We start from the raw sequence: 24,513 nt of genomic DNA, 5'->3' as shown, positions 1-24,513 counted from the left end.
GGAGAGATGGGCCTAGCCTCCCAGCCTATATCTTTCTCCCATGCTGGATGATCCCTGCCCTCGAACATCTATAATATAAAGGAGAGTTTATTAAGTATTATATATATTACATATTTCATATATATATAGGTGTGTGTGTGTGTATATATATATACATACATATATATATATACATACATATATATATATATATATATATATATATATATACCCTATTAGCTCTGTCCCCCTAAGATAACCCTGAGTAATACACCTCATAAAAGGAATTTGGAAGCATTCTCTTCAGTATTGGGAAGTGTTTGAGGATTGGTGTTAATTCTTTAAATGTTTGGTAGAATTCATCAATAAATTCATCAGGTTCTAGACTTTTCTTTGATGGCAGCTTTTTATTTCAGATTCAATCTTCTTACCCATTACTGGCTCTTCAAATTTTTCATTTCTTCATGATTTTCTCTTCTTAGGTTTTACGTTTCTAGTAATTTATTTATTTCCTGTAAGTTATCCAACTCGTTGTCACATTAATGGTTCATAGTAATCTCTTATGACCCTTTATATTGCTGTGGTATCACTAGTAATGTCTTCTCTTTCATTAACCATGAAATGTTTTATTGAACATAAACATATATTTTGAGACAGAGTCTCCCTCTGCCACCCAGGCTGTAGTGCACTGGTGCACTCTCGGCTCACTGCAACTTCTGCCTCCTGAGTTCAAGCAATTCTTGTGCCTCAGCCTCCCAAGTGGTTGGGATTACAGGCATGCACCACCATGCCTGGATAATTTTTGTATTTTTAATAGAGACAGGGTTTCACCATGTTGGCCAGGCTGGCCTCAAAGTCCTGACCTCAAGTGATGTGCTCACCTCGACCTCCGAAAGTGCTGAGATTACAGGCATGAGCCACTGAACCTGGCCAATAATTTTATTTATTTGAATTTTCTTTCATTTTCCAGATAAATAAAGGTTTTTCTATTTTGTTTATCTTTTCAAAAAACCAATTGTTAGTTTTTTAAACTGTTTTTATTTTTTAAGTCTCCTTATCTTTATTATTTCTTTCCATCTACTAACTTTGGCCTTTGTTTGCTCTTCTTTTTCTAGTTCCTTGAGGTATACAGTTAGGTCATTTATTTGAGAGTTTTTTCTTGATGCAGGCATTTATTGTTACAAACTTCCCTCTTGGAACTATTTTTGCTACATCCTATAAGTTTCAGTATATGCTGTGTTTCCATTTCTATTTGTGTTAATAAACTTTTTGTTTTCTTTTTTGATTTATTCTTTGTCCCATTAGTTGTTCAGTAGTGTATTGTTTGATTTTCATGTATTTGTGAATTTTCTGATTTCATGCCATTGTTGCCAGAAAAGACATTTGATATAACTTCCATTTTTTTTAATTTATTAAGACTTGTTTTGCCTTGAAAATATTTTTATGTGCTCATGAAAAGAATGTGTATTATGCTACTATTGATGAAAAGTTATGTATATCTATTATGTTCATTAGGTCAACTATTGTTCAAGTCCACAGTTTCTGTGATTTTTTTCTGGATGATCTACTCATTGTGAAGGTGGGCTATAAAATTTTTACTATTATTGCATTGCTCTCTGTTTCCCTTTTTTAGGTCTGTTAGCATTTGTATTATATACATAGGTTCTCCAATATTGGGTGCAAATATATTTATAATTGTTATAGCTTCACAATAAATTGATCCCTTATTATTATATTATGACCTTGTTTGTCTCTTTTGACAGTTTTTGACACAGCATCTGTTTTGTCTTAGAAAAGTGTAGCCACCCTATTCTCTCTTCTGGTTGCCATTTGCATAAAATATCTTGTTTCTACTCTTTACTTAAAACCTATATATGTCCTTAAAGCTAAAATGAATCTCTTGTAGGCAGCATATAATTTGATCTTGTATTTCTATCCATTCAACATTCTATGTCTTTTAATTGGAGAATATTATCCATTCACATTACATGAATTGTTAGGAATAACTTACTATTGCCATTTTTGTTAATTGGTTTTTGTTTCATAGTTCCTTTGTTCCATCCTTTGTCTCTTATTGTTTTCCTTTGTTATTTGATAATTTTTGTAGTAGTATGCTTTGTTCTTCTGTTTTTTTGTGTATCCATTACAGGAATTTTTTCTTTGTCATTATTATGACGCTTACATAAAACTTATTGTAGTCATAATAATCTCTTTTAAGCTGATAAGTTTGATTACATACAGAAACTCCACATTTTAACTCCTCTTCCCTCCACACTTTGTGTTATTGATGCCATTATTTAAGTCTTTTTATATCATGTATCCATTAACAAATTATTGTATCTTTAGTGATTTTTAATATGTTTAAGGCTTTTATAATAGAATTAAATGTGATTTACAAACCACCATTACAGTATTACAGTATTCTGAATTTGGCTGTATTCATACTTTTGCAGTGAGTTTTATACTTTCATAAGATATCAAGTTGTTAATTAGTTTCTTTTCATTTCAACTTGAAGAACTCCTTTTAGCATTTCTTGTAAGGCAGGTCTAGTGATGTTGAATTCTTTTAGTTTTTGTCTAGGAGAATCTTTATGTCCTCTTCATTTCTCAATGACAGTTTTCCTGGTACAATAACCTTGGTTGACAGTTTCTTTTCTTGTTTTCTTTTTTTTTTCTTTCTTTCTTTCTTTCTTTTTTTTTTTTTTTATGAGACAGAGTCCTGCTCTGTTGCCCAGAGCTGGAGTGCAATGGCATGATCTCAGCTCACTGCAAACTCTGCCTCCCAGGTTCAAGTAATTTTCCTGCCTCAGCCTCCTGAGCAGGTGGGATTACAGGTGCATGCCACTACACCCAGCTGATTTTTGTATTTTTAGTAGAGACAGGGTTTCACCATGTTGGCCAGGTTGGTCTTGAACTTCTGACCTCCTGATCTGCCAGCCTCAGCCTTCCAAAGTGCTCTGATTACAGGCGTAAGCCACTGCACCCAGCTGACAGTTTCTTTCTTTCAATATTTTAATTGCATAATCCTACTCTCTCCTGGCCTACCAGGTTTCTGCTGAGGAACTTACTGATAGTCTTATGGGATTCCCCTTGCAGGTGATGAGTCATTTTTTCTTGCTGCTTTTAAATCATCTATGTCTTTGGCAGGGAAAGCCATTCACCAAGCAGCCTGCCCAGAGATTACTTGGGCTGTCTGACTGGCAGGATCTGCAAGTGGGCTTACTGCTGAAGTTTTCTGTTGGGTGGGCCTGATGCCTGGGCCATTGAGCAGGCAGGCCTGGTGCTGGCGTGGTCCTGGAACGGTGTCTGCAGGGATTGGCCTGTTACCTGGTGCCTAGGCTTGCCTCATGCAGCTACAAACCTAGAACTCGGGTCTTTAAGGGATGGCCTGAAGCCTGGGGTTAAAAGGGTTGGGTTTTTACTGGGTGGCCAGGACCCTGAATCATGGAGCTTGCCTGGTGCTGAAGTGGACATGGAGCCTGAGGATATGGGGTAGGCCTAGAGCCTGAGTACACAGGGGTAAGGCTTAGAGCCTGGGTCTGCAAAAACCAGCCTGGCACCAGGGTACACTGGGGTAGGCCTGGTCCTAGAGTCTGTGGCAAAGTTGGGTGCTCATTTTATTTTCTTTTTCTCACACGTAGGCTATCTGTCTTCTCACTGTGTTTCATGGGCTTGGGGAAAAGATGACATGGGTAATGTGAATCTGCCCTTCCTACCATCTTCAGTGAGTCTTTTCTTATTCTGTGATCGCCATATGTGTTGCCATCTGTCATCTGGAATCCCTGGCACTTATGAAGTTATTCTCATGCATCAATGTTTATTCAACTTGATGTTTCTGTGAGGGGTTGAGTTCTGGGAAAACTTTATTTTGTCATTTTGTTGGTGTCACTCTGTGTGTTTCTCTTGTTTTCATGTTTGTATTTTTTAAGAAATTGGGTCTTACTCTGTTACCCAGGCTGCAGTGCAATGTCACAATCATAGCTTGCAGCAGCCTCAAACTCCTAGGTACAAGTGATCCTCCCAACTCAGCCCCCTGAGTAGCTGGGACTACAAACATGTGCCATCACACCTGGATAATATTTTTTAAAGTTTTTATAGAGATAGGGTCTCACTATGTTGCCCAAGCTGATCTCAAACTCCTGGCTTCAAGCAATCATCCTGCCTTGGCCTCCCAAAGTGCTGGGATTATAGACCTGAGTCACTGCCCCTGGCCTGTTTTGTTTTGTTTTGTTTTGTTTAATGGACACCTACACCATTTGCCTTTGGATATAGAAAATTGTTTCTGAATTTTAAAATAAAACCAAATTTTAAGAACAATTTCAAAGATATGGCACTTTTTTGCCCTGTTGTTTATTCACTTTATATTACTTAAAGACTCAAATGTGTCTTCTATTTTTTTCTACAATTAACAAGGGAATAGAGTGTGGAGTGTCATTGTAAGAATGGCCATATAACTAAAAGGATGCACCTTTTTAAAATGATGTTATCGAATATCTCAGTGAAATGAGACCCATAAGCAATGATAAATATGTCTATTCTCACAAAATTCCTGCTTCAAGAAATTAACTTGTTTAACACTGAAACACATGCAGATATTGACTTTATGTGGCAAGGACGCAGATAAAAAGAGACTTGCCAGATTTGCTGACAGATCCTAAATGTCGGATCTCTCATTATTTCCCAAGTGATGCTATTACATGGTATTATATGATAACTTTTATTTAGCAACTGTTGTTAACCCAGCACCTACTAATTAAAATTTTCATGTATAGTTTTCTATAAAATTAGTGTAATCAACTTTACTAATACAAGAGATGGCTTCTCCATCTCTTTCAATAATTCAAGAAACCTAGTCCGAGGAACTCAGTTCTCCTGTGAGTATACCACAAACTCTTCAGTTAAATATAGACACTGATTCTCACTGCCACATGAAATTCCTTCTGAAGACTCATCCTCAGAAGTAACTCAGATGTCTTACACTTGTCTTGTGGTTTATCACTCTTTCAGCTCTTCCTCAATAAATTATTTTTTTCCAAAGAGTGCACTCTATACTAAAATGGCTAAACCCAGATGGCATTTTCATTATCTGTCACTTGCCATGAATCAAACAGCCTACCATGATCATCATACCATCCCTCCCCATACACACACATTCCTGGGCTTTTATGCCCTTTTCTGGATCTCTGAGACTTATTTTATTTCAAGGGACTCATTGTTATTCTTTTCTGCTCTGATCCATCCCAATAGATCTCCCATAAAAATGAGGGGATAGGACTGGTTTCCACCCTCACAAATGTGTATATTCCTCCTTGTAACTATATCAAGGAGTGACAAAGCTTGTACTAAGCAACTGAAACACACACACAGACTGACACACATGCACGTTTGCCCTCATACACACAAACCTAGGTTACTGTGCTATTATTCTGGGAAACTTCGCGCTTTTCAACTTACTTTTACCTAATTAAGAGAGACCATTCACAAGTATTTAGAAGCATGTATATCAGGATTCCGGAATGGAGCAACACTAAACAAGCAGGCCCATTCCAGAATCCTGATATACATGCTTCTACATACCATGACAAATATATATAGATGTGTGTGTGTGTGTGTGTGTGTGTGTGTCCTCATCACTATTTGTAATGAGGTACACAGCGTGGTTAATTATATTTTCTCACAATTGAAGACCCTCCTCTTGCTTTTCAAAATTTGTGAAATACAACATATTACAATGATGAAAACATAATTCATTATTTCTAATTTCTATCCTAGTCTCTTTCCTAAATCAGTTGGGCAATTTTATTTTAGATCATATGCTTGATGATAGAACAAAGGAATGGCCTTGCAAAAATGTAAAGACAATTTTCTTTATCATTAAAATATTTTTGCTTCAGACTTATTAAAACTATTATATAAGAACTTTTTACATGTAACTAATACAAATTGTTCTTATCTGATTAAGAGTTAATACATCATATTTGTTATATAAAATGTCCTTTATATATTCACCATGACCTAAAGATAATAAACAACTAGGCAAAAGTGAAACCAGCTACAACAGTGTACCTGATTTAATGCTGTTTGCTTATAAAAGTGAAGGCACACTTAAGAGGAAATGACAAATCTTCATTGATGAAAATTCTAGCATACTGACACCTATGTAGAAAACCTATTTAGAATTACAATTCTAAGGATACCTGCTCTAGGATATTTTCCACATATTTAGGTCAAGACCTATAAAAATACCTTTGCTCCCTTCAGAGAATTACCTTAATAGCTTGTCTAATTAGCAACAAGAGAGCTCAAAGATTCTTACTACAATAACGTAGTTTACCAACTTGAATTTTAAAAGGCATAACTCCACATTTACAAGTGTTTTCATGCTAGAATTATTAAAAGGGAGAGGTAATTAAGTGGTAGAAAGAAATTATTTTTCTAAATGACTTTTTTTTCTACCAATATCTACTACAATGTTTTTCCATTTATATTTTTTGATTAGCAATGAGGTTGAAATCCAATTAATACTAATGCCGTTCTGTATTGCAGGTAACAAAGCACAGCAAAAAAAAAGAAAGTGATATTACTTAAATACTATAAAATTATTGAAATTTTGTATTAAAAAGTCACTCTATATCTATTAGGGTAGTTTTTACCGGAATTATCTTTCTCTCAAATATTATAATTTAATCTTTAAAATGATTATTTTTCTAATGGGTGCTATTTAAGGGCAATAGCTCCTTAAACCAATGAATTTTTTTTACCAAATTCTGGACAGTTTGTCAACAAAACACAAAAATGTTTTAAACAATAATTTTGTTATTATTATCCCTTTTCAATTGGAATCCAAGCCTACCTTCAATATTATTAATCATTGGTGAGAGTGCAAACTGGGATAACCTATCTGGGATGCAATTAACAAGGTATTCTAAAAAAAATAAAATATATGCATATGTTTTAATCATATAATTGTACTCTCACAACTGTGTTTAATATAATATTTTTAAACATACATAAAATGTATGTGTATCAAATTAGTCTTTATAATAGTGAAGCAAGCAATGGGGACAATCTGAATTTCAAATAAGATGTAAACACCTAAATAAATTGAGGTACATCAATATGATGGACAATAATGCAGCCTGTGAAAATAATATGCTAAATCAAACTTGATTGATAAAGATATTTTTGCTAAATGAAAAAGTATGTCTTAAAAGAGACATGATGACATTTTTGGTGATAATGGTATATCTATTTAAAGTATATATAAATAAAGTACCTTTTATACAATATGGGTTTTGAAAATGTATTCTTCATTTTTAATGAAATATATTGGGAAATACGTGAAATATATTTTATAAAGTGAATGTACACACAATAAAAAACTGTATATTCATACAAATAGCAAAAGGTATAGAACCCTTACTTCTGTGTGGTAAAATTAGCTTATAATTTTTCTAAAATTTTTAACAAAGAATACTATCTTGCAGCAGTAAAAAAATACTGTAATTTTAAAAAACAAAAATATATAGAAAATCTACAGAGACAGAATCTGCATCTGCAATTTTAATAATATATGAGAAAGCATCTCTGAAGATCCTGACACACTCCTAATCATCAGACACATATCTAGGCAGTTGTGATTGCCATGGTGATTTCAAAGCACTTGTCTGATGCAGAAATGTGAAAACTACCGACTGAACTAAACATGGCTTGAAATATCAAATGTAATGGTGTGCTTCTGCCCAGGTAGATTTTAGTAGTGCCAACCAATTCAAAGCAATGAACACATTTTTGTCTTCTGAAAGAATAACATTCATAGATTTAAAAGTAAAATGGTGGCTTTCTAGTGCTTTTCAAACTTTTTCCCTCTAACAGCAGAACACTGTATCCCAAAGAATTCTTATATGGAACATAAAACATAAAAGAAGTATCTAAATGTATAAAATGAATCAGAACAGAATTGCTTTAAGGGCCAAAGGATGTGGGATACTAGCTGTGAGCCTTCCCCTCTGTCCTCTTTCCTCTCTTCCTGGTAGTTGTCCATCGGGCATCTCCCTAGAACCTACACACTCTGAAGAATTATATTTGATATTGTTGATTTACAACATGGTTATGCAAAAAATATGGAACTACGTTTACATTTCTGCAGCAACACATAAGCAAATGTTATACAGAATCATTCCTTAATGGTAGCAAATTCACTATATAAATATAAACGATATATTATTATATATGATAGTAAGGAAAATATTGATTACATTGACGCTCAAATATTAGTGTGCAAAAGAATTATTTGTATTTCTTATTGAAAATGAAGATTGCTGGAACCAACCCTCAAAGATTGCAATTTCAATGGATTCTAATAAAATTGGACCATAATTTGAGGAATACTCAGAGAAAGTTTTGCAAAAAACATCTACCTCTGCCTCACGTTCAGACCCTTTTAAGTGTCTAAATCACTAGACTAAAATGGTAAATTTCTCACTTGTTCCAAGGGAAGTTTTTTATAACATGGCTCTCTTCAACTGGTTACTGAAGAAGTATGGGTGAAACTAGGGGCAACCCAAGGAAAGGAGAAGAGAATACATGCTTCAAATGCTAATCAGTGAAATAAAAAATATATATATTTTTATATACAATGTTAGGAATCAAGTAGATGAATATTCAGTAAAAAAAATAGTACTTTTGAGATAGGGCATAGAAGAACTCAATGGTAGTGTGGAATATATTGTCATTAAAATAAGTCAGAATACAAAGCACAAACCCATCTAACTTAAAATCCAACCTGAACTAGCATGGATAAATTTCTACTAAATATCAGTGGACAGAGAATGTTGCCCTGTTGTGGTACTTAAGCTTAAGAGTAAACAATTTCAGACTTTGATATAACAGATTTACCTCTACCATGTTTAAGAGATTTTTGTAATAATAAAAATATTGATTAAACTGGGTAATCAAAATTAATATATAAAATTGAAGAAACACTTATAGAAGTAATGTATTTATGACAAACCCATAGACAATATCATACTGAATGAGCAAAAGCTGGAAGCATTCTCTTTGTAAACTGGCACAAGGCAAGAATGCCCTCCCTCACCACTCCTATTCAACACAGTATTGGAACTTCTGGCCAGGGCAATCAGGCAAGAGAAAGAAATAAACTGTTCAAATAAAAAGAAAGGAAGGCAAATTTTCTCTGCAGATGAAATTATTGTATATTTAGAAATCCCCACTGTCTTAGCCCAAAAACTCCTTAAGCTGATAAGCAACTTCAGTAAAGTTTCAGGATACAAAATCAATGTGCAAAAATCACAAGCTTTCCTATACATCAACAATAGACAAACAGAGAGCCAAATCATGAATGAACTCTCATTCACAATTGCTACAAAAAGAATAAAATACCTAAGAATACAACTTACAAGGGACACGAAGGACCTCTTCAAGGAGAACTACAAAACACTGCTCAAGAAAATAGGACATAAACAAATGGAAAAAAATTCCATGCTCATGGATACGAAGAATCAGTAGCGTGAAAATGGCAATGCTGCCCAAAATTATCTATAGATTCAATGCTATTCCCATCAAACTACCATTCACTTTCTTTGCAGAATTAGAAAAAAACTACTTTCAATTTCATATGGAACCAAAAAAGAGCCCAAATAGCCAAGACAATCCTAAGCAAAAAGAACAAAGCTGGAGGCATCATGCTACCTGACTTTGAACTATACTACAAGGCTACAGTAACTAAAACAGCAAAGTCCTGGTACAAAAACAGATATATAGACCAATGGAACAGAACAGAGGGCTCAGAAATAATACCACACATCTACAACCATCTGATCTCCAACAAACCTGGCAGAAAAAAAGCTCATCATCACTGGTCATTAGAGAAATGCAAATCAAAACCACAATGAGATACCATCTCACGCCAGTTAGAATGGCAATTATTAAAAAGTCAGATGCTGGCAAGGCTGTGGAGAAATAGGAATGCTTTTACACTGTTAGTGGGAGTGTAAATTAGTTTAACCATTGTGGAAGACAGTGTGGAAATTCCTCAAGGATCTAGAACCAGAAATACCATTTCGCCAAGCAATCCCATTATGATTATAAATCATTCTACTATAAAGACACATGCACACATATGTTTACTGCAGCACTATTTACAATAGCAAAGAGTTGGAACCAACCCAAATGCCCGTCAATGATAGACTGGATAAAGAAAATGTGGCACATATACACTATGGAATACTATGCAGCCATAAAAATGAATGAGTTCATGTACTTTACAGGGACATGGATGAAGCTGGGAGCCATCATTCTCAGCAAACTAACACAGGAGCAGAAAACCAAACATTGCATGTTCTCACTCATAAGTGGGAGTTGAACAATGAGAACACATGGACACAGGGAGGGGAACATCACACACTGGGGCCTGTTGGGGGCTAGGGGGCAAGAGAAGGGAGAGCAATAGGACAAATACCTAATGCATGTGGGGCTTAAAACCTAGATGATGCGTTGATAGGTGCAGTAAACCACCATGGCGCATATATACCTATGTAACAAACCTGCACATTCTGCACGTGTATCCCAGAACTTAAAGTAAAATTAAAAAAAAAAAGAAGTAATGTAGATGAACACATACATAAGAAGTGGAATTGAGCCACATGACAAAGCTTTTCAACTTTCAAATTAGAATGTATATTTTATATATACACACATAAGAATATATACACACACATAAATATATGTATATAATACACACACAGAGACACAGATGCAAACACAAGCATTTTGCCATGGGTATGGGAAAATAGTACTTTTTAAACTCTTCAATTGGGTATGAAAATTGACCCTATTTTTACAAATAAGAATGGCACAATATGTTTTAATACCTTACATGTGTGCATAAAATTAGGTTAAGGAAATTATCAAATTAGCTCGAGGATATGTTTTTAGTACATGCCATTTTTCCGGTTTATCTTCAGTGCTATCCTGCATTTTAATTTTTGTGATCACAACAGATTAAAACCCACATGACTGTAGGGAGAAACTGAGGTCAGTTAAATAAAGGGTTTCACTTACACTTCACATCCTGATAGTAATCATGCAAGGTATTAATCTTTCTATTCCTACAACTTCCTCATAGTCGGAGACTTCAAGGACATGAACATTAACAGGACCCACAGTTCAAGTAGAACAGTGGTCAGCACACTTTTTAGTAAATGGTCTAACTTTTTAGTAAATAGTAAACCTCTTCAGCTTTGCAGGCCAGAAGGTCCCTGTGGCAGCTACTCAATGGTGAAAAAGCAGCCATAGGCAATATGAAAATAAATAAGTGTGACTGTGTTCCAATAACACTTTATTTATGGACTCTGAAATTTGAATATCATATGATTTTCTTTTTTATTATTTTATTGGCTTTTATTAATTTATTTATTTTTAAATTTATCTTTTATTTCATTAGGTTTCTGTAAAATAGGTGGTGTTTGGTTACATGAATAAAGTTCTTTAATGGTGATTTCTGAGATTTTGGTGCACCCATCACCCAAGCAGCATACACTGTGCCCAATGTGTAGTCTTTTATTCCTCACCTCCCTCCCACCCTTTCACCCAAGAACCCAAAGTCCATTATATCATTCTTATGCCTTTGCGTCCTCATAGCTTAGCTCCCAATTATGAATGAGAACATATGATGTTTGGTTTTCCATTTCTGAGTTACTTCACTTAGAAGAATAGTCTCATTTTCTTATTTCATGAAATATTATTGTTCTTTGGATTTCTTTCAATCCTGAAAAATTTAAGAATTATTCTTAACTCAGGAGTCCTACAAAAACAAAAAGTAGGTTGGGATTGGCCCACAGCTATAGCTGTGAACCCCTACTGAAGATTAAGCTACCTCTTGATCATAATGGTGGCAATCAGTAAGGATGGCTGTCAAGGCCTGATGCTTAGTCCCTGTATGAATAGCCATGTGTCAATTCCCAGAGGTATGAAAGTGGGAATCTATATTTTTTCTTTATTTTTTTACTTTGTGAATAAGTAAAATTTATGACTTCTGACCACAACTTGAAAATTTGAAAAAATAACTTATTTAAGACAGTAAGAAACAAAAATTTTCCTATTTTGTATAAGCAAAATAGATGAGTACACATACATCAGTAAGTCAAGCAAAGATGATTCATAATTGCGATGAGTTCTACTCTCTCATTGCAATTATGTAAACTATTATTTGAAAAATGATACACAGATCCTGGCATACTTCCTCTAAGAACAATGGTAACACCTGCGAATTGCATCTATTTCCATGAGAAGAAAACCATACTTTCAGGTTGGTTACTAGGTAGTCTCAGTTTCCATACAGGAAATATTCTCAGTAGTTTGCATATTTGAAGATGTTCATTATGGCCTTTTTCATAATAGCTAAAGATTGAAATATTCTAAATTTTCAAAACTAAACAATTGAAATAATGAAGTATTAAAAATAGAATTGAGCACGGTACTTAAGTGATTATAAAATTATGCTTATCATATTTGAAAACACTCACTGTCTTCTGGTTACAGTAATATGGCAGATTAATATTAGGTTGCTGCAAAAGTAATTGTGGTTCTTGCCATTACTTGCAGAAAATAATTACAGCAAAAACCACAATTACTTTTGCACCAATCAAATAAAACCTGAAAACTATCCCCTAGGTACAACTAATAATCCCAGAAGAAGTACATCTTTTTCAATTGTTTAGGGGTACAATCAAGTACACAAGAAAAAACAATTTGTGCTCCAATAGTAAAGAAAGTATTGAAAAGCAGAGTAATTAATATGAAAACCTAGAAGGGGATTTATTTTTATTTTATTTTATTTTATTTTTGAAATGGAGTTTCACTCTGTTGCCCAGGCTGGAGTGCAGTGGGAGATCTTGGCTCACTGCAACCTCCATCTCCTGGGTTCAATCGATTCTCCTGCCTCAGCCTGCCGAGTAGCTGGGATTACAGGCACCTGCCACCACATCCATCTAATTTTTTGAATTTTTGGTAGAGATGGGATTTCATCATGTTGGCCAGGCTGGTCTTGAACTCCTGACCTCAGGTGATCAGCCTGCCTTGGCATCCCAAAGTGCTGGGATTACAGGCGTGATCCACCGTGCCCGGCCTGGAAAGGGACTTATTGATCTTGGCACCTAAGGACTTGGGTGTTAACCTTAAGTAGAGGAATAAGAAAAGAAAGAAAGAAAATAACCGCAGATTTTAAAATCACTTAGGTTGTTTTTGAGTTTTTTGGTTTTCTTTAAGAGTGATGAAAGTTAAAATTTTCCACACTAAGAGGCATTCTACCATACTGTATGCATTCCAACTCTCCATTAACAGTACTCTAGTAATTCTAAAGTCTTTTCAATCCCTCTTCTGCACTTCGCATTGTATTCATTGCCTTGGCATTGTGTTTATAACCAAAATATTCTCCCTCTTCAACTCTGTAAAGTCTGTTTATATAGCACCAGCCCAATGGTGTCTATTATTGCTGCTTAAAAAAAATGTTTCCAATGTGAAGTTCACAGTTTTTTAAAGATTCTAATCTTTGACTCACAATCTTTCAAGCTAATTTAGAAATATTCCACAAACTTTTCAGAAATGTCCTAAACAACATTAGGGAGAAGTTTATTAAACTTTCACAGCACTCAGTACTGATTTATTCTTTAGTATTGAATATCCCTGAAACATCTACTCTAAGGAGTTCTACAAAAGGCTTGTCATTTGCCTTGGCAGGTTTTATTTATTTATTTTATTTATTTATTTATTTATTTATTTATTTATTTATTTAAGGCAGAGTCTTGCTCTGCTGCCCAGACTGGAGTGCAGTGGCGCGATCTCAACTCACTACAACCTCCATCTCCTGGGTTCAAGCAATTCTCCTGCCTCAACCTCCCGAGTAGCTGGGATTACAGGCATGTGCCACCACATGCAGCTAATTTTTGTATTTTCAGTAGTGACGGGGTTTCATCATTTTGGCCAGGCTGGTCTCAAACTCCTGGCCTCAGGTGATCTACCCGCCTCGGCCTCCCAAAGTGCTGTGATTACAGGCGTGAGCTGCTGTGCCGGTCTGCATGTTTTTTTTTTAAAACAAAATATATACTAGGATTGACCTGACTTGCAAAAATGGACTAATTAATGATTAATTTGGAAATGTTCACAAAATATTAAATACCTGATAATTATCAAGATGAAAAGGACCTGATAGCCTCAAATTATCAGCCGTGATTTGTCCTCATAAAACTCCAATAATCATAGGCTTTCACAAAGCTTTTCTTCATTATTGCCAAAAACTAGAGCACAAAATTATAGAGCAATTCTAACCAGATAAAGAATGTTTTCCTCCATTCAAAGTAGATTCTATTAAAGATAAAGAAATAAATGTGTGTTTTGCTAATTATTTTTTCAAAATGAAATATCATGTATCATTAGACAATCAGCCCAATGATAACTGACTAAAATTTCCTAATCAGAAAATATTCAGAATGTTGTATTAGTTGAAATTTAAATACGTAGTACATGGAAAATACAAATTATTTATGTAACAATTGTTTCTATTTATGTCTTTGGTCTTTTGTTAGTTTGAATAGGATGATGATTATGTATGCTGAATTGCCTGGCGTTCATAATAGTCTGGTTAAAAATATTGATTGATTTACCAATGGCAGTGTCATCTATCACAAATAACTTCCAGCCGTTTCTAGGTCCTCCTCTCTATTTCAAGTCAGGTCTGTTGGCCTTCTTAATTTTCTCATCTCATATTCAGTTATATTTTTTAACTTCACACCCATCCCTGAGTCTCTCCAACTCTAGCAAAAATTTCCTTGACAAGATTAATGATAAATGCCTACTTTCTGAGTGCAATCATTATTACTTTATGGTCTCTATATTAATTGATTTCTCTGTAGCATTTGATACTTTTGAGTCTTTGTCATTCATTACAGATAGTCGCTGACATAGGATGGTACAACTTAAGATTTTTTGACTTTATTATGGTAAGAAAGTGATACGTATTCAGTAGAAACTGTACTTTGGTGAGTACCATACCACCATTCTGTTTTTCACTTTCAGTACAGTATTCAGTAAATTACATGAAATAGTCAACACTTAAGTATAAAATAGGCATTGTATTAGATTATTTTGCCCAAATGTAGGTTGATGTAAATCTGAGCACGTTTAACATAGGCTAGGCTAAGTGATGATGTTCAGCAGTTTAGGTGTATTAAATGCATCTTCAACTTATAATATTTTCAAGTTATGTTGAGTTAATCATGATGTAGCCCCATCATAAGTCGAGGAGCATCTGTACTTACTTCTCCCTTATTTAGAAACCACGTCTACATTTTTCTCCTGTTTCCAGGCCCTTTGTCTTGGTGGTCATGGAAGATGTCTCCCCTTCCACTAGCTTATTAGGTGTTGTTATCTCCTCAGCATCTCTTTTTGGCCTTCTTCTTTTATCTCTCTACATATTATCCCTGGGAAACATCCATCTATTGTTATGATTTCAAATGTCAACTACATGTCAGTAACTTGCAGATCTCTATCTGTCCTCAGCTTACTTCCAGGTACCAGAATCCTAATGCTTTACAATACTCAGGGTAGAGATAAAAGAAAACTTTTCATTATCAACAAGGATAATTCAAAAATATATATTTATAATGATGAGAAATTAGTAGTTATCAACTTCCAAAAATATTCAAGTATATATGAGGAGCTAGAGAGAAAAATTGCTGCAATTTACAAGGGATACTTATGAGGTTACAAATTTTTAATTTTCTTCTTTAAGATTTTCAGCAATTTTCTAAATTTCCTACAAGGAACATTGATCTTACAAAGGCTTGCTTAATATCAGTTTTGTTTACTGAATAAAATATAGCATTAATTTAACAGCATAAAACTCACAAAGCATTAAAGAAATATAATTAGGATTGAGAACTCTGTATGATCACCATTCTTAAAAAATATTTTAGCAGCCAAAAAAGGGGTTACAATTTTTAAGTCTGTTGTTTTCTATCCAAGTGTTTATTTTCTCTGCCTGTATTTTCTATCAGCAGATATCATCATTTTAAACCATATGTTTTTGTCACAATGTTTACATAACCTATCTGCTCTACTGGTGACTAGCTATGTAGCCTTGACATATTTCTTAGCAATTTCTGACTCAGTTTCCTCATTTGCAAAATGGGGCTAGTAATATCACATACCTCACAGGGTTGCGGTGAACATTAAATGAAATATTTGCTGCACATGTAATTCATAGCATTATTATTACTATTATTACACCTTAAGCAGATATACTAATTAAATTTTGATCTACTATCATATATGTATATATATATATTTCTTTATTCAATCCAGTTTATATTTTTATTTTTATCTAAAAATTGAGCATCATAGTTCTATAATCATCATCAATACAACTAATATTGATGTTTTACCATTTTTTCATTCAACAAACACATTGAATACATAGCTAATCACTATCAAGGGCACTTTGTTGAGTAAATATTCCAACTCATTTCATTTTTCACATAAAATGATGATTTTATTTATGTCAGCTTCCCCCATAACACTTAATAAGCATGTGCCACATTTACATTGAAGAAAAAAACTACAACTCCATTTTTAAATATAAAAAGTCAACATTGTTTTTAAATTTAGAAAAATCAGCAGGGTGATGCTATGGTTGAAATAGAAGGTGAGAGATTCAACATGTTTTCATGTAAAAAATAAAACAAATTTAAACAGTGCATTGTATGCCTCAATTACTTTATTGATTACCTTGCTGAAAAGAATTTCTTTGTTTTTTTTTTGTACTTTAAGTTTTAGGGTACATGTGCACAATGTGCAGGTTTGTTACATAGGTATACATGTGTCATGTCGGTTTGCTGCACCCATTAACTCATCATTTACATTAGGTATTTCTCCTAATGCTATCCCTCCCCCTGCCTCCCACCCCACGACAAGCCCCCATGTGTGATGTTCACCTCCCTGTGTCCAAGTGTTCTCATTGTTCAATTCCCACCTATGAGTGAGAACATGCAGTGTTTGGTTTTCTGTCCTTGTGATAGTTTGCTGAAAATAATGGTTTCCAGCTTCATCCATGTTCCTACAAAGGACATAAACTCATTCTTTTTTATGTCTGCATAATATTCCATGGTGTATATGTGCCATATTTTCTTAATCCAGTCTATCATTGATGGAAATTTGGGTTGGTTCCAAGTTTTTGCTATTGTAAATAGTGCTGCAATAGACATACGTGTGCATGTGTCTTTATAGTAGCATGATTTATAATCCTTTGGGTATATACCCAGTAATGGGATTGCTGGGTCAAATGGTATTTCAAGTTCTAGATCCTTGAGGAATTGCCACACTATCTTCTACAATGGTTGAGCTAGTTTACACTCCCACCAACAGTGTAAAAGTGTTATTTCCCCACATCCTCTCCAGCATCTGTTGTTTCCTGACTTTTTAATGATCGCCATTCTAACTGGTGTGAGATGGTATCTCATTGTGGTTTTGATCCGCATTTCTCTGATGACCAGTGATGACGGGCATTTTTTCATGTGTCTGTTGGCTACATAAATGTCTTCTTTGAGTAGTGCCTGTTCATATTCTTTGCCCACTTTTTGATGGGGTTGTTTGTTTTTTTCTTGTAAATTTGTTTAAGTTCTTTGTAGATTCTGGATATTAGCCCTTTGTCGGATGGGTAGATTGCAAAAATTTTCTCCCATTCTGTAGGTTGTCTGTTCACTCTGATGGTAGTTTCTTTTGCTGTGCAGAAGCTCTTTAGTTTCATTAGATCCCATTTGTCTATTTTGGCTTTTGTTGGCATTGCTTTTGGTGTTTTAGTCATGAAGTCCTTGCCCATGCCTATGTCCTGAATGGTAACGCCTAGGTTTTCTTCTAGGGTTTTTATGGCTTTAGGTCTAACATTTAAGTCTTTAATCCATCTTGAATTAATTTTTGTATAAGATGTAAGGAAGGGAGCATTCCTATACACCAATACCAGACAAACAGACAGCCAAATCATGAGTGAACTCGCATTCACAATTGCTACAAAGAGAATAAAATACCTAGGAATCCAACTTACAAGGGATGTGAAGGACCTCTTCAAGGAGAACTATAAACCACTGCTCAACGAAATAAAAGAGGACACAAACAAGTGGAAGAACATTCTATGTTCATGGATAGGAAGAATCAATATTGTGAAAACAGTTGTACTGCCCAACGTAATTTATAGATTCAATGCTATCCCCCTCAAGCTACCAATGACTTTCTTTACAGAATTGGAAAAAACTACTTTAAAGTTCATATGGAACCAAAAAGAGCCTGCATTGCCAAGACAATCCTCAGCAAAAAGAACAAAGCTGGAGGCATCATGCTACCCAACTGCAAACTATACTACAAGGCTGCAGTAACCAAAACAGCATGGTACTTGTACCAAAACAGAAAGATAGACCAATGGAACAGAACAGAGGCCTCAGAAATAACACCACACATCTACAACAACAATCTTATCTTTGACAAACCTGACAAAAACAAGAAATGGGAAAAAGATTCCCTATTTAAAAAACGGTGTTGGGAAAACTGGCTAGCCATATGTAGAAAGCTGAAAATAACTTCAATAGAATTAGGAAAGTGATAATGTGACCAGGTGACCAAAGTTATTTAATGAGGAAGTATAAACAATTATAATTAGAAATAAATTTTCCGAAGTTTGTTTACTGAAAATAAGGAGGGACTTAGAAGAGGATACATTGTGAACAGTTTTATGAGAATGCAGAATATGTGTGCATGTCTGTGTGTATGTGTGTGTGTAAGAGAGAAAGCAGGAGAATGTATGTTAGTGAAAGTAACAGATAACAGTTTTATGAGGATGCAGAATACACGTGTGTGTGTGTGTGTGTGTGTGTATGTAAGAGAGACAGCAGGTGAATCTACGTGTGTGAAAGTAACAGATGTATTGTGTGTAAAAGTTTTTATGGAAGAGACTTGCGTCTCTTCCCCTTACGAGGGGAAGCATCTTCTGAGGAGGACACGTTTACTGATATTGCAGTTATAGGGTATAAATTGAAGTTTCAAAGTCCCAGAGGGTCAGAACAGTATACAACCAAGAGACAGTGTATACTTTGATATTTTAAAGAAGGAAGGGGTAAGAAAAGTTGAAAATGTAGATATGTTGATATGAATAGCTGGGTGCTGGATGAACAATAAATTAATAAAATTCCTGACTAATGGCTCTCTGAAGAAGAAAGTAAAGCCACTATTGATCCTCAAGTAGATGTTCATTGCAACGGTCAGCAAAACTTTTATAAATGATTTTTTAGTAAATTAGAAAAAAACTTTGAACATGACATGTAGACAAATTTCTGAATAGCACTGAATGTCTACCTGGAGCTGGAGACCATACATTTGAAATTGTATAAACCGGCATATTGATGCAATTTCCTTAATACAGCTATCTGGCATAATGCAGAAGTTGGGAAAGAGGAAAAGATAGTTATAAAGGTGGGTGCAGTGGAAGGAGCAACTCAGTGCCCTGTAAAACTGAACTGAGGTAGTAACAACAGAGATCACAAGAGTTGGGATAAATTCAAAACAAATATATTTTGAACTATAGCGGACTGTGGAAAGGGGAGTTTTCTGGCTATGACTGAATGGATGTTAGAACCACTTACTGAATTGAGGAAGACAGGAGCTATAATGTGCCCATGGGCAAAATACCAAGAGTTCTATTTCAGACTTAATATAAGGAAACTTATGACTATGATTCAGAAAATGCATGGGAGGAAGACAAAATTGAAATCTTTGCAGAGGTTGTAAAATAGTACTGAAAAGTGTGAATTGTGTGTTAAGGCAGGGCAGAGGCAATGAAAAGGAAAGATGAATGAGAATATTTAAGAAGTAAATATGACAGAATTTGGTTATTTATTGGGTAAGGTATTTTTAAAAGTGAAAGAACTCAGAATTTCAAGCTTGAGAAAATGTGTATTATATACTGAGTTTAGAACCAGAAAAATTACACATAAGTTGCAGATAATAGTTGGCTAGTCTCACCAATGTTGGTATGTCTAGGGTTCTTTCTTCAGCTCACTGCTCTTGCAACTCTGTATTCTCTATCTGGAGTCAATTATCTAGTCATAAGTTTTTTTTCCAGATAATAATTTTTTAAAATTATGTTACTACATGTTTAAGAACTAAAATAATACATACTCTTTGAACATATCTCCTGTGCCTGATTTTAATAACTTGGTATGTATCCTTCAATAATTTTCTATATGTTTACATATAAACTGACATAATCATAAATGTGTGATTATACTAACACTATATTGTAAAAATTACTTGGCAGATAATGTTTCCTAATAATCATATGTGGCTACTGCTCTTATTCCAATAAACGAAAGGTTTATTTTTTAATCAACCAATATTTATAGAGCACTTAATGTGTGCCAAACACAGTCCTATGCAGGAGAAGTAGCACTTAGAATATACCACTGGATTTAGTTTGCTAATATTTCAATCTTTTATCTAACAAATTAATACGTACTTTTCTTATTATACTAAATAAGATTTTATATCAATTAACATAACATAACCAATCATTTTTGTCTTTTCTACAGTCTACATTGTTTTAAAAGGCTGAAATACATAGTTTAAGGCCTTATTATATCTCAGTAAAAGATCATATGGCTTTGGTGTATTTAAAATAATATACCTTTTAACCACTTTCTGATTTCTTCTGTGGTTCTTATTCAAGTTTTTATTCATTTGTGGGATCAATTTAATTGTTTATATTTTGCTGGGGAAAATCTGTATTCTCATACTTATTGGCACATGATGTTACAAAACAGTTTTATTCTAAAACATCATTTTGACAGCTATAATTACTTATATCTCTTTTAATATTTAAAAAGTGGTGATCTTCAGGTTTTTAGTATATTTATCTCTTTGCCTTTATATGTATTTCATACTTTATTCCTTCCAGTTGCCTTTTCTTATTTACTATTCATTTTCTAGCTTCATAATTTGAATACTTAATTTAGGATTTTTTTTAACTTTTATTTTAAGTTCAGGAGTACGTGCGCAGGTTTGTTACATAGGTAAATTTGTGGCACAGGGTTTTTTTGTACAGATCATTTCATCACTCAGGTATTAAGCCTAGTACCCATAAGTTATTTTTCCTGATCCTCTCCTTCTTCCCACCTTCCACCCTCTGATAGGCCCCAGTGTGTGTTGTTCCCCGCTATGTGTCAATGTGTTCTCATAATTTAGCTCCCACTTATAAGTGAGAACACCGGTATTTGGTTTTCTGTTCCTGCATTAGTTTGCCTAGGATAATGGCCTCCAGCTCCATTCATGTCCTTGCAAAGGACATGATCTCATTTTTTTTTAGGATTAAATAGTAAATTTATTTTTTAATTATAACAAATATATGCCATTAGTATGTTCTTAAGTTTTGGGTCACATTGGCAACAGTGTCTTTAATTTGCTTTGAAATTCTTTTCAGTAATCTTAAGGTTATAGTTCACTTAAAAAATATATTTGCTATGTTTTACCTCCTTGAATACTGCAAACAGGACAAAAAAGCATGGATATAAGCGTTAGCTAGTGATCACTGACTACTCTAAACAGTCACTAAAGCTTGAATTCTCTCTTTACCAGATGCCTAATTGGCAGAAGTCCCAAAGGTTTCCCTGATTATATTAATAACTTTGTAAAAAGTTGATCATTATTCATTAAAAATTAGACATTTGTAATGAAAACATAAATTAAGTCTAACCCAAAACTCTTAACCAGACTAACTTCAGTGTTATGAATCACAAAATCTTCTTGATTGATTGCTCTATTGAGAGGATCTTATGTGCTTTTAGAGAAAGATTAAATCCTGTTATAAGAGTTGATAAATTTTAGTCAAAGACTAGAACACAACTTACAAAATAGATAATTGGACTTGACAGTTAACAACTTAGTTATTTACACTGTACAATGGAGCAAACAAAAATCTTAATACTTCTGCCTTTATAGCTGTATCTGACCATTCAGGAATACGTTGGCTTTCATATTTACAGTTAAATCTCTTAGTTCAAGCCTAAAATATGTATATTTCCTATATGCAACTTTTAAAGATAATGTTTCTATTAGGAGGAAATAAAAAAGCTGAAAAAAGAACTCCAAAATTTTGATCCTTCATTTTTCAAAGAAATTGAAGATCTTAAGTATAATTACAAGGAAGAAGTGAAGAACAATATTCTCTTAGAAGAGAAGGTTAAAAAAAAAAAAAAACTTCCAGAACAATTGGGAGTTGAATTAACTAGCCCTGTTGCTGCTTCTGAAGAGTTTGAAGATGAAGAAGAAAGTCTTGTTCATTTCCCCATTTACTAAAGGTCACCTATAAACTTTGTTTCGTTTAAATATTTATTAACTTTATATGTTAAAATCGATCTGGAAATAAGAAATTCTCTGAGCTGTAGTGTTTCCTTCTCACTACCTTGTACCTTTATACTTAGATTGGAATTCTTAATAAATAAAATTATATGAAATTTTCAACCTATTATAAAAGTATATATTTGAAGACTTAGAGTAAGTTATGGCCATCAAATAGGCAATGAGCTCTGGTGAATTTCTCTACATTCATAATGTTTTAAGTTTTTTAAAGAGCATGAGGGTAAATTCAGCAATTTTAATATTTAAAATTGGAGTTTATATATACTTATTTATACATATGTTAAGATTCTCAAATCCTAACTATGATGTACATAAATACAGATGTAGACATACACACATATAGGTTATGAAGTTGAGCCATGTGTTTTGTTAAATACCTAGCAAAATCAAATTGAGCTTAAACTATGTAATTTTGAAAATTAGTGACATTAAATTCTTGGTTTAATTGTTGTCTTTAAATTACCACTCAATTATAGTGGAGAGAATCCAGCCTTTGTACAAGTTTAGGAGCTTACTGTTACTTATGTTTTTATGGCTAGAGATTAAAATTAATTTGCTGGCTTTTAATAAAATTTTAAATAGATATTTGAAACTGGAAAATTCATTTCTTCACAAATGTAGAAGACAAATTGATGTTTCATAATGAACAGGAACCTTGAGATATTCTTAAACATGGTAGAATATTCAAGATTAAAATATAATGATAATAAACTAATTTTATTTGCATTTTATATATCAAATATTATATCTTTGAGTCTAGCAAATTTCTGATTATGTACTTTTGAAAAATGATTAAACAAACACTTAACATCAAAGGCAGAGTCACATTTGTTCAGGTACATGTTGATAATAACTGCTCTTGAATTCATGTAAGTATCTTGAATTGACCAGCATAAGCCAAGATGATGACGATGGACCCTGTTTTTTTTTTCATAACTGTTCTTCTCCTGACATATTACACATTTGTTTATTGTCTACTTCCCCATCAGAATGTGAGCTTCATGAAGGCAGACACCTTGTTTGGTTGACTGTGTATGTCCAGCACCTTTATTAACAGCCATCACTGCGATGCCATACTATTCCTTCAATTTTACACACTGCAACCTTCAAACCAGGACATGATATCATTGTGCTTCAACGAAGGTAGATTTCTTATTTGAAATGCTCCATGTGGTATAAGAAGATGTAATGGATGTTTCTTGCTCCCTAACGCATATGGGTTTCCATTGATATTTTTTCCTGTGAGCTCCAGTGTTTGTTCTAAGAGATCTGATAGTGGCACTGCAGTAATTTCCAAAAGTCCAGAATCATCAGCATGATGTTTTAGTACCAGGGCAATTTCAAATTCATAATTAACTACAGAGGAATGCTAGCAATACTGTTTGTTGTTTTTCTATACTGGTACCCAATCAGGAATGTATCTATTTTCATTAGGCACTGGGTTCCCATTTATTTGTTCTATTTCCTTTGCTGGTATCCAGCACTCTAGAGCCGGTTTGAAGTCCTCCTCAACGTTCCAAAAAAATTATTTTGGGTTTTCATTTGAATGTAAAAGATTTTAAAATCTTTTTTCAACTTGTTTGTTGAGCTTTCTATCTAGTTGGGCCCAAAGCTATGGCTGATCTGATGTTCCCTTTTGGCGGAAGGCTCCTCTTTCACCGCTGTCACAAACACACGGCATTTTCCACCGCACAGAGCTCAAGTGCTTCATGAGTGGAGGGCACGCTTTCGAACAGAGCCTGGTGCAGGCGGGGAGAAGCCCTGGAGCAGTCACCCGTGGGGCTCAGGCCACTCACACTCCACGCCCAGCCACCACGGCTGCTGATCTCATTCTTTTTTATGGCTGCATAGTATTCCATGGTGTATATGTACCACATTTTCTTATCTGCTTTATCACTGATGGGCATTTAGGTTGATTCCAAGTATTTGCTATTGTGAATAGTGCCGCAATGAACATACACGTGCATATGTCTTTACAATAGAGTGATTTATATTCCTTTGGGTATATACCCAGCAATGGTATGGGTATATACCCAAAGGAATTGCTGGATATATACCCAA

General features: G+C 34.2%; 1 pseudogene; it reads right to left on the bottom strand.

The window, feature by feature from the left end:
• Window positions 1–23,180: 23,180 nt before the first annotated feature.
• Window positions 23,181–24,163, bottom strand: LOC100612391 (RNA ligase 1-like; annotated as a pseudogene).
• Between the last annotated feature and the right edge of the window lie 350 nt (window positions 24,164–24,513).

Source organism: Pan troglodytes, chromosome 7 (assembly GCF_028858775.2).
Source record: "Pan troglodytes isolate AG18354 chromosome 7, NHGRI_mPanTro3-v2.0_pri, whole genome shotgun sequence".
Lineage (NCBI taxonomy): Eukaryota > Metazoa > Chordata > Mammalia > Primates > Hominidae > Pan > Pan troglodytes.
This window is presented reverse-complemented; position numbering and strand designations above follow the sequence as displayed.